Here is a 16,322-nt window from a genome sequence, read left to right on the forward strand (position 1 = left end):
TGAGGAAGGTTTGGCTTTGGCCATGAGACTTTGCTCTTTGTGTGAGCCCTGTTCTGCATTGAGTCCCAATCAGTCTTGGAGCCAGTTTTGGGTGAGGGCTCATCCCAGCCCTGAGCCTGGGCAGTTCTGGCCTCAAGGGGACAGCTGAGGCCGTACTGCACATGACTGGGGTTCAGGGCTCCATTATCAAGGGGCTTTGAGAAGTTTAAATAACTGTGTTTATTCTTCGTGGTTTTCTTTATGAAATTCATTCACTTTTTAAAAACTTAGTTTTAAAAATAACTTCTTTTTCAGTGCTTTTTATCATTATTTGGTATTATGAGTGATGGCATGATTATCCCATGGCTGAATTAGAAGACTGTAAATACTATAAAATGAAATCACTTTTGCACTCCTATGTCTTTCACAGACTCATGAAACTTATGTTGCTTTGATGTGACCAAGAGAAGAGTTTTGCTCTGCTTTTAGTTCAAACAAGCAGCAGAGCTGGAACCTGTTGAAAACAGTCTCTTCACCACTACAGCAAATGGCCAGGCTTCTTTTTTTCCAGCTCTGGGTAGGAAGAAAAAAATCTCTCAGTGTCCGGGCCGGCTGTTGTCTGTCTCTGCCCAGACAAGTGTGAGATGGGTTCGCTCCCCGGGCTTCAAAGGACGAGGCTGGACTCTCAGGTTTGGTCTTCAAGGTTGTTTATTATTTCTTATCTAAAAAGTTTCCTCTCTGCCCAGCCGGGATGTGACCAGCAAGGCAGCCAAAGGCACTCTGACCGCCCACAGGGCAGTCACGTCTTTTTATAACAAAACCTACATAAATCATACTACCTTTTGTCCCCAATACTTTTCACCCTTGTTGGCAAATGTACCTTCACCAAGAACCTATCTAAAAGTGTCTGCGTCACACAGAAAATGGAAGACAAGTAGAAGAAAGAAGAACCACAAGACAGACCTAAATTCCTCCATCTTGTCTCCATAACCCCCCTGTATGTAAACCTTAAAACCTGTGTTTCACCTTGTAGATATACTATTTCTATACCATTTAACCCCAGTGATTCTCATATCCTCATATGCAGATGGAACATCCTTAGAAGGATCAAAGTCAAGCCACCAAGTGCTTTTGGCAACAATCCAAGACCTCCAAGCCCCTCAAGGGTTCTCTCGGTAGCTTTGGACGTCAGGAGCGATGTGCTGAATTCCCACATCTCAGCAGTAAATACTCCAGAGAGCTAACTGCTATAAACTAGGGGTTTGGGCTGTTTGCTCCCTAACCGCTGAGTTCCTCAGAGCTGCAGCTCCCTGCTCTCTTTGCAGACGGGCTGGCTGTGGATGACAGTCACATCTCTGGCCTGGTGCACACCAGGTCCACACACGAGCTGAGGATTATCCTTGCACCCCCCATCCTGGAAGAACCGAGTTCATTGATAAATCTGACACAATTTTATGCATGGCAGCAAAAGAAGGCAAAATAAAGGCTGGAAATGGTACCATTCCAACCGCTTGACATTTTGCTGTGTGTAACGGAGACAGGAACTACAAGTTTCCTATTCATGCACAAGTTGCTGTCTGAGAGCACTCTGTTCTCAAAGCCACGGGGCCTTGCAGGTCTGTGTCTGAGATGACTTTAAAAACAAAAACAACCTTTATGTGCAACACCTGTGTATCAAAACTTCAAAATACAAATCACAAACTGATTTCTGTGGTTAAGAAGATGAAAAAAAAACTAAGAAACAAAAAACAAAAGCAAAACTGTGACCAAATAAACCAGACAAACAAAACAGCCACCAAGAAAATACAAAACCAGCACAAAAATCCCCAGAAATCAAGAAAAACATAAAAATCAGGTGAAGGAGGCAGAGATCAAAGAGCATCAAATGGGCAGAGGAACTACAGAACTACAGAAAGGACAGATAAGAAATGAGAGATTATAAGTGTGATAGATGAGTAATGCAATGATTGACTCTCACAATTAATAGACAAAAATCACGTATATAGGTAAAGAAGGGTTTTGTAGATTTATAGTTATCTTGTACCCCCTTGCATGCTTATCAAGGGATGACTGGAGCTGGGACATCTGGGAGGGCCGGCTTGTCACTACAGCAACATCTGACCTCCAGTCAGGATTTGAGGAAGAGATCTCCACCACTGGGCAGCAAAGAAAGGGGGTGACGGACAGAACGTTGGGAGGGGGTTAAAGGGTTAAAAAGGTAAAACCTCCACTGTGAGGGGCCTGAGCACATTGCAGGGAAAATATTTTGCTCCCAGCACCATAAGCATTTTTCTTTATTCAGTCTTCTGTTGTATTTTTTATAAGGTTTAATAAAACCTCCTAAACTATGTAAAGTGAGTGGCTATGTCTCACAATAAGTGGCTCTGGCACCAAAGAAGCCAGGGGATCTGAGATACTGTTCTCACTCTTCTGAAAAAAAAATGTCATCAAAATAAACTGAAAATCAATGATGATGATTCTGATGAGCATCTCCATGCTTAGCTTTAATAAATCCATTGTGTGTGACTTCTGCTTTCCTTGTTAAGTCACATCACCTGGCAAGGGGGCTTTTCTATCCAAATAAAAACAACGCAGTTGAAAAGCTGGCCAGCTTGGAAAACGATACAAACAAGAGCTAAAAATAAAGTACTTTTAAAAAAATATTGAATAGTTGGCTTGCTGTTTGTTCCTGGGGTTTTTGTCTGTCTTTGAAAGCAGCTCCTTGGATGATGGTGCACACAACAAGTCCTTTGTAAAGGGCTGTCTTTGCAAAAAACCTGCCAATTTTGTCATGCAAGACAGAAACAGCTTCCCTTGGGCTACAGCTGGAAGGCTTGGAAATGTGTTCCAGAAACTCATGACAGGACAGAGGCTGATTAACACAATTTAATGTCATGAAGTGCAAGATGTAAATTATCCAATAAAACAATCGGAGTACTTCAATGCCAAGCAGTGGGAAAGGGCTGGGCATTGGAATGACAGGAAACAGACACAGAGGCATGATGGACAAGTTTCCCAGCCAAACCAGACCAGAAGCACTGGGAGCACAAAGGGACACACCCAGGAGGCCCAGCAGCTCCTTGCTGAGGGCCCATTTCATGCCGGAGCTGGCGCTCAGAATATGAAATAAATGCAAAATGAAAGGGTGGCTGGAGGCGGCACTGAGGCGGCCTCACAGGTTCAACTCTGCACTCTGCTTTTGTCACCAACATTATCCATGTTCCTGTACTTGTTTTCCTGGAGAATTTGCAGTCCACAGAGCTTCAGTCCCTTTGATCAAATCAGTCTTCAGGGCAGCTCGGGCCTGGTCAGTCATTTAGACTCCAGCACTGACTGGGGTCCAGGCAAGAAAAGAACATTAGCTGCAGGCCACCCACACACCCATTTTCATATTAATGAGCACAAAGCCTTTATTTTTGCAAACTGAGGGATGCTGTGGGGATCTTTGCACCATCAGGCCAAGGTACAAGGCTCTGGATCTACACAGCACTGTGGTAAAGAGGGGAACACAGGTGGGGACAATCCAGGCTGTTAGCAGTGCCCCCACACCCCCTGATTAAGGACATCACAATTGCTTTTAGAGCTCCTAAACCAGCTGGTGAAAAACTGATCTTCTTTTCTCACCCCCTGCACACTGACAGGCAAGTGGAAGAGAAAATCTGCCCCTTCCTCCATTATCTCTGAGCATCAAAGCAAAGAACCAAGAAAAACAAACAAACAAATAAAACAACCAAGTAAAATACAAATCATATTTTGCCCAGGTGCATTTTTTTGAAGACCTTTATAAGTCTGACTAAGCCAGTGCTGAATGAAGAGTGTCAGATGTTATGTGCCTTCTACAAAGTGTGGGACAGCTGCTGCCATGCAAAGGTGAGTGCAGGGTCAGACCCTTGACTTCAGAACCAGCCCTGCCTTTCTGAGGGACACAAATTCATCTGTTAGAATCCCTTGGAGCTCTGGAGCTGCTCTTGGCCCACCTGTGGATAATTGGGCTGCACTGGAGCAGCGGAGAACTTTCAGCTTGGTACCCATGTATGGGGTCTGCAGAATCTAAGCAGCATCTTCGTGGGCCAACAACAGACTGGAAAGGAAAAAAAAACATCAGAAACCAGTGAGATGGAGAACTTTTGGCTGTTTGAGATAAAAAATGTCAACTAAAAATCTTGATGGGAAAGAACAACCTTTCTCACAAGGATTCCAGTAGAATAAATGACAACAGGTGTTGAAATAACAGTCAGTGCCCGGAGCAATGACAATTCCTTGGAATAAAAGCCAGGGCACACTGCAAAGACAGTTCTCTGTCCTGTGGGCTCCATAAGCCACACATGAACATGGCACTTATCCTGAGTGCTTCCCAAAGCTTCTCTGCAAGAAGCACTGGAGAAGTGCATGGGGCAAGAGTTCTGCAAGTGCCAGGCTCTTGTGCAGCAGAAGGGTTGTAAAATATGAAAGATTTGTCTGTTCCTGTTTGTGGGAGAAGACAAGGTTACAAGCTGCCCAGCTCAAGAAGAAAAGGAGGATCTACATTTCCCTGTCGTATTTTCCTTCTGACAAAGGAATGAAGATCAAGAATTTGGGCAAATGGAGGGATAAAACTGGAGTATGGATGAGCTTTTTACATTTTAGGATGCTTCATTTGCTAAAATGCAAACAGTTTTGTTGTGCATGGATCTCCTCTTTGTCTTCAAACTCCCTTCATCGGTGGAAGAACTGAACAAGCTCCATATGTCAGAGCTTCAAGGTAAAAGCTCTGTGATAAGTTAATTTTAATGGATCCATTACCAGTCCATGGGGTTGCTGTCATGAGGAGCTCAGGTGGCTTTTTGTTGAGATCAAAATCAATGTGCCATTTGTCCCAGCTCCATCTGTCCTGTGACAGCACTGGTTCCACCGAGCACACTGAGTCTTCTTGTGCCATTTCTAAATGAAAATTGAACCTCCTGAAGAAGCCAGGCCAAAATCAGGAGAGTGTAGTCACAAAAATAATTTAAGCAGTTTTCTGGGTATTGATCTAACAGCTACCACCTTCACAAGGTCCAGGCTACACTAAATGAATCTCTTTCCCCTGTAAGCAGCCTTTCAATTTGCAGTGTTTCATACACATGCAGAAGAACAAAAAGCCACTTCCACTGTACAAACATGAGCTGCACCTGTGCAGTAAGTTGTCCTCCGTAGCTGACCCGTTGATTTAGTTTAGAGGCAGTTTTAGACAGGAGATACTGAAATAAATAGGGCAGGGGTGTTAAAGACTTGTATTCTCAATTTTGGGTGACAAGAGGAACAAGGTGAAGCCAGTTACTGCAAAATGCCCGCACAAGCACCACTGCATATCACAGCCAAAGGAAGGATGAAGCCCTGGTGTCCCACAACCATGGCCCAAGCGGCCACAGAGCCTCCTTCCACCCTGGGTGCATTGCAGCCCCACTGACCAGCAAGAAGAAAAGGGCCCTCCTGAGAGCAAGCAAACTTAACCCTCTGACATAACACAAATTTAGAGGGCAAAAACATAAAAAAACACACAAGATAAGCCGCGCTTGCCAGTGAGAAGGGTTGGAATTCTCTGCCACTCGACCCTTCCCCAGCAGGTTCCCAAATGCAACTGGGGTCTAAGCTGCGCCCTGCCAAGGAACAGAGCCAGCCGCCGTGAGTGGGAGAAGGCGCGGCCGCAGTTGCAGCCCCGGGTGCCTCCTGTGGGCCCGGGCACGGCCGTGGCTGTAAATGTGCTGGGCTGCAGCACAGGGCCAGGGCGGAGCTCAGCAGCCTCAGCAGAGCCCACGGCCGCGGCCCTTCCCTGCCGGGGCCCGAGCCTGGCCCGGCCCGGCCCGGCCTGAGCAGCCCGGCCTGGCCGCAGGGGATGGGCTCGGCCCGCCCGCTGTGCCCACAGGCCGGGCCCAGGGCTCTGCAAGAGGCTTTCTCCCAGCCCTGCAAAACCTCGGCCAAGGGACCCCTTGCTGTGCTGGGAAGAGTAAAAACCCCCTCAAATGTAACCCTGCTGCACACCTGATAAGGGATCCCTGCATGCCTTAGGAGAGGCCATTAATATTCCTTTGTGCTTCCTGAGGGATCCCTGCACCCCTAAGCAGGGACTCCAAAATATCCCTGTGTGCCTCATGAGGGATCCCTGCACCCTTCAGTAGTGACCACAAAATATCCCTGTGTGCCTCATGAGGTGCAGGCCCAGATGATCCCAGGGAAGGAAATGTGCCCTCAGCCCAGGGACGCTCAGCATGGGCTCCCCCAGCCCTCGGGGCCGCGCCGCTGGTCACAGCAGCCCCTGCCTGGCTCCTGCCTGCCCACGCCGTGGGCATCCATGGCTGCTCCTGGGCATGGAGCTCAGCCAGGGCTGGTGCTGGCTGGGCTTTGCTGCTGATAGCACCCAGACAGAGCTGTGAAAATGCCTTTTCTTTATTGAAACATAAATTGTGGGCCAAGCTCTGCCCTGGCAGACAGGGCCTGCCCACCTTCACTCCTGACACGGAATCCGGACCAGGGGGCTCGGGGGAAGAGGGTCTCGTTTTGGAGGGGTGTGTTTACGGAAGGCATCGTGCCGCTGCTGAAGCCACGGGAGGGCAGATAGGGGCACAAGTCGACAGCTAGGATCATGGGTCCACATCTCCGTGCCCAAGTTGCTAGGCTCCTCTTCTGCAGACTCACAAGAGCACCTGTGGAGAGAGGAGGTGGCTGAGGCCCCAGCTGCCAGTGGCACACAGGGACCCTCCTGCACAGCAGGGCCCAGGGCTGGCAAGGCTCCCCAGCACGGCTGGAGCTGCTGGCACAGCTTGGCCCAGCTGCACAGCTGCCCCTCACGGCCCCGGCGAGCAGGGGACGGCTCTGGGCAGGGTCCCTGGCCAGGAGCGGGCCCCAGAGCGCCTCTGCCTTTCCAGGGCAATCTCCTCCCTGCTCTCCAGCAGCAGAACCCTCAGCAGAGTCATTTGGACAGTCATGGACTGGCCACAGCTCCACTGCAGTCTCACTGGGAATGTTCCCTGACTAAGAGCAGCCTTTAAAGGCAGCTGTTTGAAGTAGAGAATTGCAAAACACTCACCATATGCTCTTCCTGAAATACCAGACTGCGGCACAGCAAATCAAAAGGCAAAGTGCCGCCCCGGCCACAATGGCCATCAACTTAAGCAGACAAGGTGTTCCCCAGCAGAAGACTTTCCTCCTGATGTTGTCATTACGTGTTGAGGTGCTGGCTGCATCTGTGGGAGCAAAAGGGGAGCGTGAGCCCGTGCTGTGCTGCCCTGCTGAGCTGGCAGCACGGTGGATCCGGCCAGGACGTTCTGGCTCCCAGTTTCCCCCCGAGCTGGGGCCTGCAGGCACCTTGCTGCCCCTTGCACCAGGACTGCTCAGTACCCGAGCCCCTGAGCCTGCATGCCATAATTCCTCTCTGCTGTGCCCTTCTGCTCCAGGCAATACTTGTCAAAGACAGGGAGAACGACAAGGAAAATGCTCTGGGTTTTGGAGCTGCTCCAGGGCCCTCCCTCCTGCAAACAGCTGCCTCGCTGCATCTACCCAGAGACCGGCAAATCGCAGGGGATCTCGGGCCCGTGGTGCAGTTTGGGCTCCCTGTCAGCTGATGGCAAATGCCTTCCAGCAGAGGCTGGGGAGAAGCTGCAGCCAGGCCAGGCTGGGGAACAGCCCTGCAGGGCGTGGAAGCAGCAGCGGGGCAGCGAGGCTGCCATGGATCCCTTCCCGCTGTGCCGGGCACGGCGTGTGCAGATGTGCAGCCAAAGCCCCCGGCTGCTGAGCCCCAGGGAAGGCTGAGGGAATGCACCCACCACGCTGGCTGTCCACATCACTCCGTTTTTTTTCTAGATGTTTGGATTCCTCCAGGGACTTACAAGCTCCTATGGGTTTCTTTTTCATTCTCAGGGCCCTTAAGAGAAATATTTCCATTTCCCTGGAATGGATCTCACAAAAGGAACACTCAGCCTGTTGGGTCAGCAGGGACACACTACTCCTGATGGCATCCCTGCCATCAGAGCTGGGCTTGTTTCCAACATGCACCAAAGGACCTAAGAAAGTCCTCTGTGCAGACAGCCCTGTAAGTCAACAGCCACAGAGGCTTCTGTCATCTCTGCTCATCTGCAGGGACACCCCTGAGCCGCAGGAGCGGTGAGGGGATGGCGCAGGACGAGGACACACACGTGCGTGGTTCTGTCCTGGCACCTGCAGTGATGCCCCCCTGGCCAACTCTGGGCTCTGAGCTGGCAGAGCTCTCCCAGGGGAAAAGGCCTTGACCTACCCTGCCCATCTCCCAGAGGCTCAATAATGACTATAGGTTGTGAATCCAGGTCATTTTCATTAACAGGATCATCTTCATCAAAAGGATTATCTTCATCATCAGGTTCAGCTGCAAAGAAAGGCAGGAGAGAACAGCTCCCGTGACACTGCTGAAGATTCTCCTTCGGGCCCGAGTGGCAGTGAGGGCACCTGGGTGATTGGTGCCCTCCAAGGCACTCCCTGGGCTCTGCCTTCCCTCACAGCAGGGCCAGGGGGACCAAGTGCCTGCAGTGGCCCCACACTGGGATGGAAGGAGCCCCTTGCAGGGCACACGGGGCAGAAAGGACACCCTGGAGCTGCCAGCAGCTCTAAACTCAGCCCCAGGCAGGGCCAGGGCTTGGCAGTGGCAGCAGGAGCAGCTCAGGCTCCCTGGGGCCGGCACAGGAGCTGTGAAAGGCTCAGCCCCGGGGCACAGCCCTGGGCCCAGCCCCTTCCCTCTCTGCTCTTCTCCGTGGCTGCACAGAGCACACGGGAGGACACACTGGCATTGCACATGGGAGGAAATGGACAGCTAAATGCTCCTTCCTCCCACTGACAGCCATCCTGTGGGATCAATGTTGGGTACAAAGTAGAAATTTGGAGGCCAGGATTTCCAGAAACCATCAAACTTCACAGGATCTTAAGGGAAATGCCACAGGAATGTTACTCTGGACACTGATTACTCTTGGACAATGATTACTCAGTTAGGAAAGGGTTGCTGTTAGCCTACCTGCACCAAGCTCCAACATCCTTAAGCCATGCTCTACCAGCGTATCCAAATGATCAAAGTCACGATCCCAGTCTAGAAAGGAGCACAGATGGAAACCCTCTCATGGTGTCATGGTGTGTTGGGATCCCTTTCTCTAGGGAACCCAGCACTGCACAGGGGTCAGGTAATGCTGTGTTCCAGGAGCGCCAAGCAGCAGAGAGGGCAGCTCAAGCCTCAGCCGGGCTCAGGCCCAGAGGCACAGCAATTACCTCTTGCCACTGTGCCTGGCATCGCCTCCCTTCCTGCAGCAGAGGCTTCCAATGAGCCCCTGCTTCCTCCGGGAAACTGAGCCTTCAGCACAGCCTCTCCTTCCATCTCTGCAGGAAGGAAAAGGGAGAGCTGGATCAGGTAGGGCTGTTCCCCAGTGGGAAGGTAGCATCTTCAGGAGGCAATGCTTGTCTAAGCAATGGATAAGATTCAGGAGAAAGATCCGGTTATTGGGGCTGCTCCCGGGTCCTCCGTCCTCCAAAGAGCTGCCCCTTCCAAGGTGCTCTGACACTGGGAAATTGCAGGGGATCTCATGGGGTGCATGGCCCTTGGTGCAGTTTTGGCCCCCCAGGTCAGCTGATGGCAAACGCCTTCCTGCAGAGGCTGGGGAGAAGCTGCAGCCAGGCCAGGCTGGGGAACAGCCCTGCAGGGCGTGGAAGCAGCAGCGGGGCAGCGAGGCTGCCATGGATCCCTTCCCGCTGTGCCGGGCACGGCGTGTGCAGATGTGCAGCCAAAGCCCCCGGCTGCTGAGCCCCAGGGAAGGCTGAGGGAATGCACCCACCATGGCACCTCTCTATATCACTCAGCATCTTTTCCATGTGTTTGGATGTCTCTAGGGACGTACTGTCCCCTCTAGGTTTGTTCCTCCCTCTCAGAGGACCTTGAGAGAAGTATTTCTATTTTCCCCCGGAATGGATCCCACAGAACCAGGGCTCAGCCTGTGGGGTCAGCAGGGACACACTACTCACCCCTGTGACGGGAGCTGGGCTTGTGTGCAGCAATCCGGAATGGAGCCTGAAAAGTCCTCCCTGCAGACACCCCTGTAACCCAACAACCACAGAAGCTTCTGTCACCTGCATCCTGCCATGTTGTCAATCATTATTCTCTGAGGGGAACTTGGACAACATACCTGCAGGAGGCTTAAGAGGCTGCAAATCTTCATTGAGCCAAGCTGCTGGGGAAACACTCCTAGCATGCTCATCTAGAGGGGAGCAAAGACCAGACCCATTTCCATGATGTGCTGGGATCCCCCTCTGCCTTTGGGAATTGGGCACTGCAAGTGGGTCGGGTACGGCTGTGGGAGCCAGATGGGAATGGCCAAGGCCAAAGCTGCATAGGGGCCACGGGGGAGCTCTGGGCTGGCTCCTGGTCACTCTCCACCCTCTTTGCAGGCCTTGTGACCCATCCCTGGAATGGAAAAAGGCCCAGCCCCAGGCCCGTGGGGGCCCTCTCCCTCCCGCAGAGGAAACCCTCCCTAAAGGCCTGGGGAAAACCATGCCCAGCGCTTCCCGGGGAGCAGGGAGCGCTGTCCCGGGACAGGGGAGCCAGGCTGCCGGCTCACCTGCTCCCCGCGCTGGCAGCGGAGCAGCCTGGGCAGCCCTGGCAGGCAGGGCCACGGCCAGGAGGAGCAGCAGGAAGAGGCGCAGAGCAAGGGCCATGGTGCCTTGCCCTCTGCCAGTCGCGCAGCTCTTGCTGCCACCGCTGTCCTGACACCGCTGTCCCAACGTCAGCACCGCTGCTTCCACCGCCGCTGCTGCCGCAACAGTTGTGCTCAAGGACAACTGGTGGCTCCTTGTGCTGCTGTGCAACCACGGGGCTCTGGCACCTCTGTGAGCTCAGAGCCTGCTGTGACCTCATGGCCAGGGTGGAGTTTTGTGGGGACTGAGATCTGCCTTCTTCGGCAGGGAGCTCATCCTGCCCAGCTGCTCTGTCCAAGGGTTGTGACACAGTCCCAGCCCAGCTGATCTCACAGGCTGGGCCATGAAGGGATGGAGAGCAGCCCTGCCAAGAAGGACTTGGCGGTGCTGCTAGATGAGGGGCTGAACATGAGCCAGCCATGTGCATCCAAAGGAGTGTGCCCAGCAGCTTGAGGGAGGTGATTCAACCTCTCTGCTCTGGTGAGACTCCACCTGGAGTACTGTGGAAGAGGTTTTACAGGGACTTCTTTGAGCCATTGAAAAGTCTGACAAGAGCATCCATATTTTGCCCCTGAAAGAATTTCCTACCGAGGTAGTTGACATAGAAACCAAGAAAGAAAGAAGGATGAATAAGAGAAACGTGCAACTGCCTACTCTAAGGAGCACTTTGCTTGTCTATCGTGACCAATGAGCAAAGTGTAAAGTTATGAGCTTTGTAAGAATGTAGAACAAGCATGCATGCTAGAATAAAAACAGGGTTTGAAGCCTTCTGGAAACGCAGTGTGTTTCTTTGTATTGTCTCCGTCTCTACCACGACAGAGTACTGCATCCAGCTCTGGGCTCCCCACGCAGGAAGGACATGGCCCTCTTGGATCTAGTCCAGAGGAGGGAGAAAAGCTCGGAGGGCTGGAGCCATTCTGCTTTGGAGACAGGCTGGGAGAGCTGGCAGTGTTCAGCCTGGAAGAGAGAAGACTCCAGGGACACCTGATTGCTGCTTTTCAGGACCTTAAGGGGGCTTATAAAAGAGATGGGACAGAATTTTTAGTAGAGCCTTTTCTGCCAGACCAAGGGGAATGGTTTTAATCTAAAAAAGGGTCGATTCAGACTAGAGAAAAGAAACCCATTTTTTGCACTGGAGGTTTGAAATCCCTGGCACAGGTTGCCCAGAGAGGTGGGCATCCATCCCTGCAGACATTCAAGCTCATGCTCTGAGCAAGCTGACCTAGTTAAAGGTGTCCCTGCTCACTGCAGGGACTGCATTGGACTAGATGGCCTTTAAATGTCCCTTCCAAGCCAAGCCATTCTATGCTCCTGTGCACCATCATAGCCATGCTGGATTGTAGAGAGTTTTGTAGACGCCTGGTTAGAAGAGAGGGGACATGATAAGTTGCAGCTGGTAAAGCAATAGGGTCGTGGGCAAGGACACTGTCTCCTTGAGCAAGAAGTTATATAACAACAAGATAGAGAAAACAGGGTCTAGCCAAGTAGAAAACCCCAAGCATCCTGAGTATGTGATAGTTGAGGTGGAGCTGACCTGTACCTGCGGACCAATTAGGAGCTCTACTTTTGTAATATACATGAACCTTATTACTATGCTTATAAAAGTAGGCTTATTGCCTAAATAAAGTTGAGACTTGTTGATCATCATCGGTTGTGCTTGTCTCCCGTCGACTCCGACAAATGGTGACCCCGACGTGATCGAGAGCTGGCACCACGGTGGAGTGACGACTGGGTTCCGGTCCCAAAGCAGCAGGGAACGGCAAAAAGCGTGGGAAAAAAAAAAAGGGGCTGAAAACACACCGTGCCCCGGGTGTCCGCAGAGGCGAGAGCCTGGCCGATACGTGCTGCCAAGACCTTGAGGGGCTGCAACAGCACTGACGATATAGGTATGGAAAGGCAAGCAGCATATGATTTATTTACTGCTTATCTGCAAAAACGGCAGATTAAGGGGATAGACTTACAAAAGGAGTTGCCGAGGTTATTGACATATGGGTATGCAAAAGGAGTGTTTCAAAATCCTCATACTGTGCATGAGTTTTCCGAATAGCGCAAGTTTGGTGATATATTGTGAGAAGCTACCTTAGAAGACGATAAGACAGCTAAGAAATTAGGGAAATTATGGAGAGCACCGAGCCTGAGCCGAGCGGCAGCCGCCCGGAAGAAGAGAAGGAAGAAGAAGAAGAAGAAGAAGAAGAAGAAGAAGAAGAAGAAGAAGAAGAAGAAGAAGAAGAAGAAGAAGAAGAAGAAGAAGAAGAAGAAGAAGAAGAAGAAGAAGAGGGCACCCTGCCACCCTGGGCCCCACCTTTGTCGGGGTGGCCGGGGGTGGCGTCGGTGCTGTGGCGGGGGCCGGGGCAGCGCAGAGGAGCCTGCCCGGCGCGAGAGGCAGATAGGCCGAGATGCAGCTGTGAGAACAAGGGGCCTCTCCGCTGCCTTCCCCAGAGCGTGAAGCAGCGAAGAGGGGCGGCCAGAGGACAGAGACCTTTGCCGAGATGGAACGCGCTGCTGCCGTGATAAAAGACTGTTTAGCGAAGAAAACAGAAATCACAGTTTCAGAAGCTGAAAAACAGAGTGAAAAGAATGCCATGAACATACAAGAAACCTTATAACATATGCAATAGAGATCTTAATTGTTGTTCTGATGCTTTTGCTTATCTTGCCTTGCATTTTTAGCTGTATTCAGAACATGGTCAGTCGCATGATACAGAAAACATAGCAGACAAACCTTCTTGCCCAAAAAGAAAACGGGGGAAGTGTAGAGAGTTTTGTAGATGCCTGGTTAGAAGAGAAGGGACATGATAAGTTGCAGCTGGTAAAGCAATAGGGTCGTGGGCAAGGACACTGTCTCCTTGAGCAAGAAGTTATATAACAACAAGATAGAGAAAATAGCGTCTAGCCAGAGTGGAAAACCACAAGCATCCTGAGTATGTGATAGTAGAGGTGGAGCTGACCTGTACCTGCGGACCAATTATGAGCTCTACTTTTGTAATATATATGAACCTTATTACTATGCTTATAAAAGTAGGATTATTGCCTAAATAAAGTTGAGACTTGTTGATCATCATCGGATGTGCTTGTCTCCCATCGACTCCGACACTGGATTAGTGCTGGGGTGATTATGTGGCTCTTGTATTTTGGTACTTGTGTCATTTAGCAATTGGCCACGACAGGATTCCTGGGCTGGGCAGTGAAATCTGCAAATAACACACAGTGTGCTCAAGGAGAAACAGGAGAGGAGCACGGCTTCCAGTTCAGATAAATGCCAGCATTTTGCTGCCCGTTCCTTGTTAAGAAATAAAGGAATGTCCTGAAGGTCCCTTCATGTGGGTGCATTATTGGCTGTATCTGTGCTTGTGTTCTGTAAAACACGAGGTAAGTTGTGACAGCTTCTTGCCCCATTTGTCGCTGGATAAAACCCAAATACTGCATGGCTCCTTGTCTACTTTCTTCCAAGTCAAGGCAAATTTTGTTCATGATTGAGTGGGACATATTCATCTGTTCACAAGGAAATTCTTCTTGCCATTCACACGGTGGCAAGGTTGCTCTGTGGATTTGCTCTAATCAGACTGTAATAAAGGCCTACCTCTCACGAGAATGAAAGCTGATGCATTGGGAGGCCAAGTCTGGAGTAATTTGTCCTGGTGTCTGGCACTGTAGAGAGTTGTTCTGGAATTAAATGACATTTGAAGACAGGTGTAGTCTACCATACTTCTAGCATACTAGAAGTGAAAAAACAGCCTGTGAAACAGGATTTTGTTTTTTTCTTCCTCCTCCCAGGAATGTCAATTTCTGAGGTGTAAGCTCTTCAGCTTCCTCACAAGCATTGTTTTAATTCAGACGGTGTGGTGTGAAGCTTGAAGCAATGTCGGTTTATAGCACAAAAAATAATAATCCACTAAGCCGGTAAAGCCATGCATTTCCTAAATAACTCTACCTATCCTAATGGATGTTTCAGAAAGGATCATTGTAAAAGCTGGGTGGGGGCGGAAGAGTGTCATCAAAATTAAAAATACCCCTTTCTGAGATCTTTATATTCCTATAAAGAGAGATTCAAAATTGTTCATATATGGAACATTCACTAAGAACTGGATGACAGATTTTGCTTGAGGAACAAATAAACATAAATAAAAATAAGTTTACATGTCAACAATAAGTAAATCATCATGCTAAGAAAAAAAACAGACCTGCCAAAACTACCACCTGTAAGGCTTTTTCATCTGTCTCAATACAAAAAAAAAAAGTCTGAAAAGAATCAGAGATCCTCAAGACCAATATTAAATACAGGAACCTCCAGGTATTGGGAAAAAACAAAGGAAACTGTAGTGTGCACTTCACAGAGGTAACCTGGAATTTATTGGTGGATTTGTTGGAAACTTTCTGAGAGCAGACAGGAAAAGCATAGGGGCTGGTCAGCCCATGTGTGGGCATTTACAGCTGGCTGAGGGATGTTTCTGGGACCAACTGCAGGGAAGAAAAGCAGCACACAATGACCGGGACAATCTCATTGCTGGCTCTAGACTTTTTGTCAGCCTGTCCCCTGGGGCTGGGGGAGCTGTCCCGGGGCAGGGAGGGCCAGGGCTGGCAGTGGCTGCTCAGGGATGGCTTTGGCCCCTGTCCCTCGAAGCAGCGCCTGCCCAAGCAGCTGCGCTGCCCCCGGGCTCTCCTCCCGGCCTGCTGGGCTTTGTTGGGTGGCACAGCCGGTGCCCAGGGGCGCCAAGGTGCCTGCAGGGCCCAGCTCTGGGGGAAACGGAGAGCGTCCTGCCCGGATCCACCGTGCTGCCAGCTCAGCAGCGCAGCCCAGCACGGGCTCACGTTCCCCATTGCTCCCACAGGTGCAGCCGGCCCCACAGCACGACTGCCCCATTCCCAGAAGGGGCTCGGAAGGTGTTGCTCTTGGGTAACACTCTGTCTGCTTGTGATAAGGGCAAGTTGGCCTTCTATTTCTTCCAGGAATCCATTGGGAAATGCTCAACAGAACTCGACTGAGAACTTCCCAAATCACATCTTCTGTTTCAATAAAGAAATGGAGCTGTCACCCCAGTGTCCAGGTGCTATCAGCAGCAAAGCCCAGCCAGCACCAGCCCTGGCTGAGCTCCATGCCCAGGAGCAGCCGTGGATGCCCACGGGGTGGGCAGGCAGGAGCCAGGCAGGGGCTGCTGTGACCAGCGGCGCGGCCCCGAGGGCTGGGGGAGCCCATGCTGAGCGTCCCTGGGCTGAGGGCACATTTCCTTCCCTGGGATCATCTGGGCCTGCACCTCCTCCAGGGTCATGCCCAGGAACAGAGGGAAGCCATCAAGAGCATCTCCAAGGAAACAGCCGGACCCGCAATGTCAGCAGGCGACAAAAAGATTTTGCTGAGCAATGGGACTGTGATAAAAGAAAACAACCAGGGCAGTCCATTTGTAAAGATGGGGGTGCACTGTGGGGGTGCAGCTAAGGCCATGAGGTCACAGCAGGCTGAGGTCACAGCAGGCTCAGGGGTCACAGAGGTGCCAGAGCCCCGTGGTCGCACAGCAGCACAAGGAAGCCACCAGTTGTCCTTGAGCACAACTGTTGCGGCAGCAGCGGCGGTGGCAGCAGCGGTGCTGACGTTGGGACGGCGGTGTCAGGACAGCGGTGGCAGCAAGAGCTGTGCGACTGGCAGAGGGCAAGGCACCATGGCCCTTGCACTGCGCCTCTTCCTGCTG

Source organism: Fringilla coelebs, assembly GCF_963513975.1.
Source record: "Fringilla coelebs genome assembly, chromosome: 13".
In the NCBI taxonomy this organism is placed as follows: domain Eukaryota; kingdom Metazoa; phylum Chordata; class Aves; order Passeriformes; family Fringillidae; genus Fringilla; species Fringilla coelebs.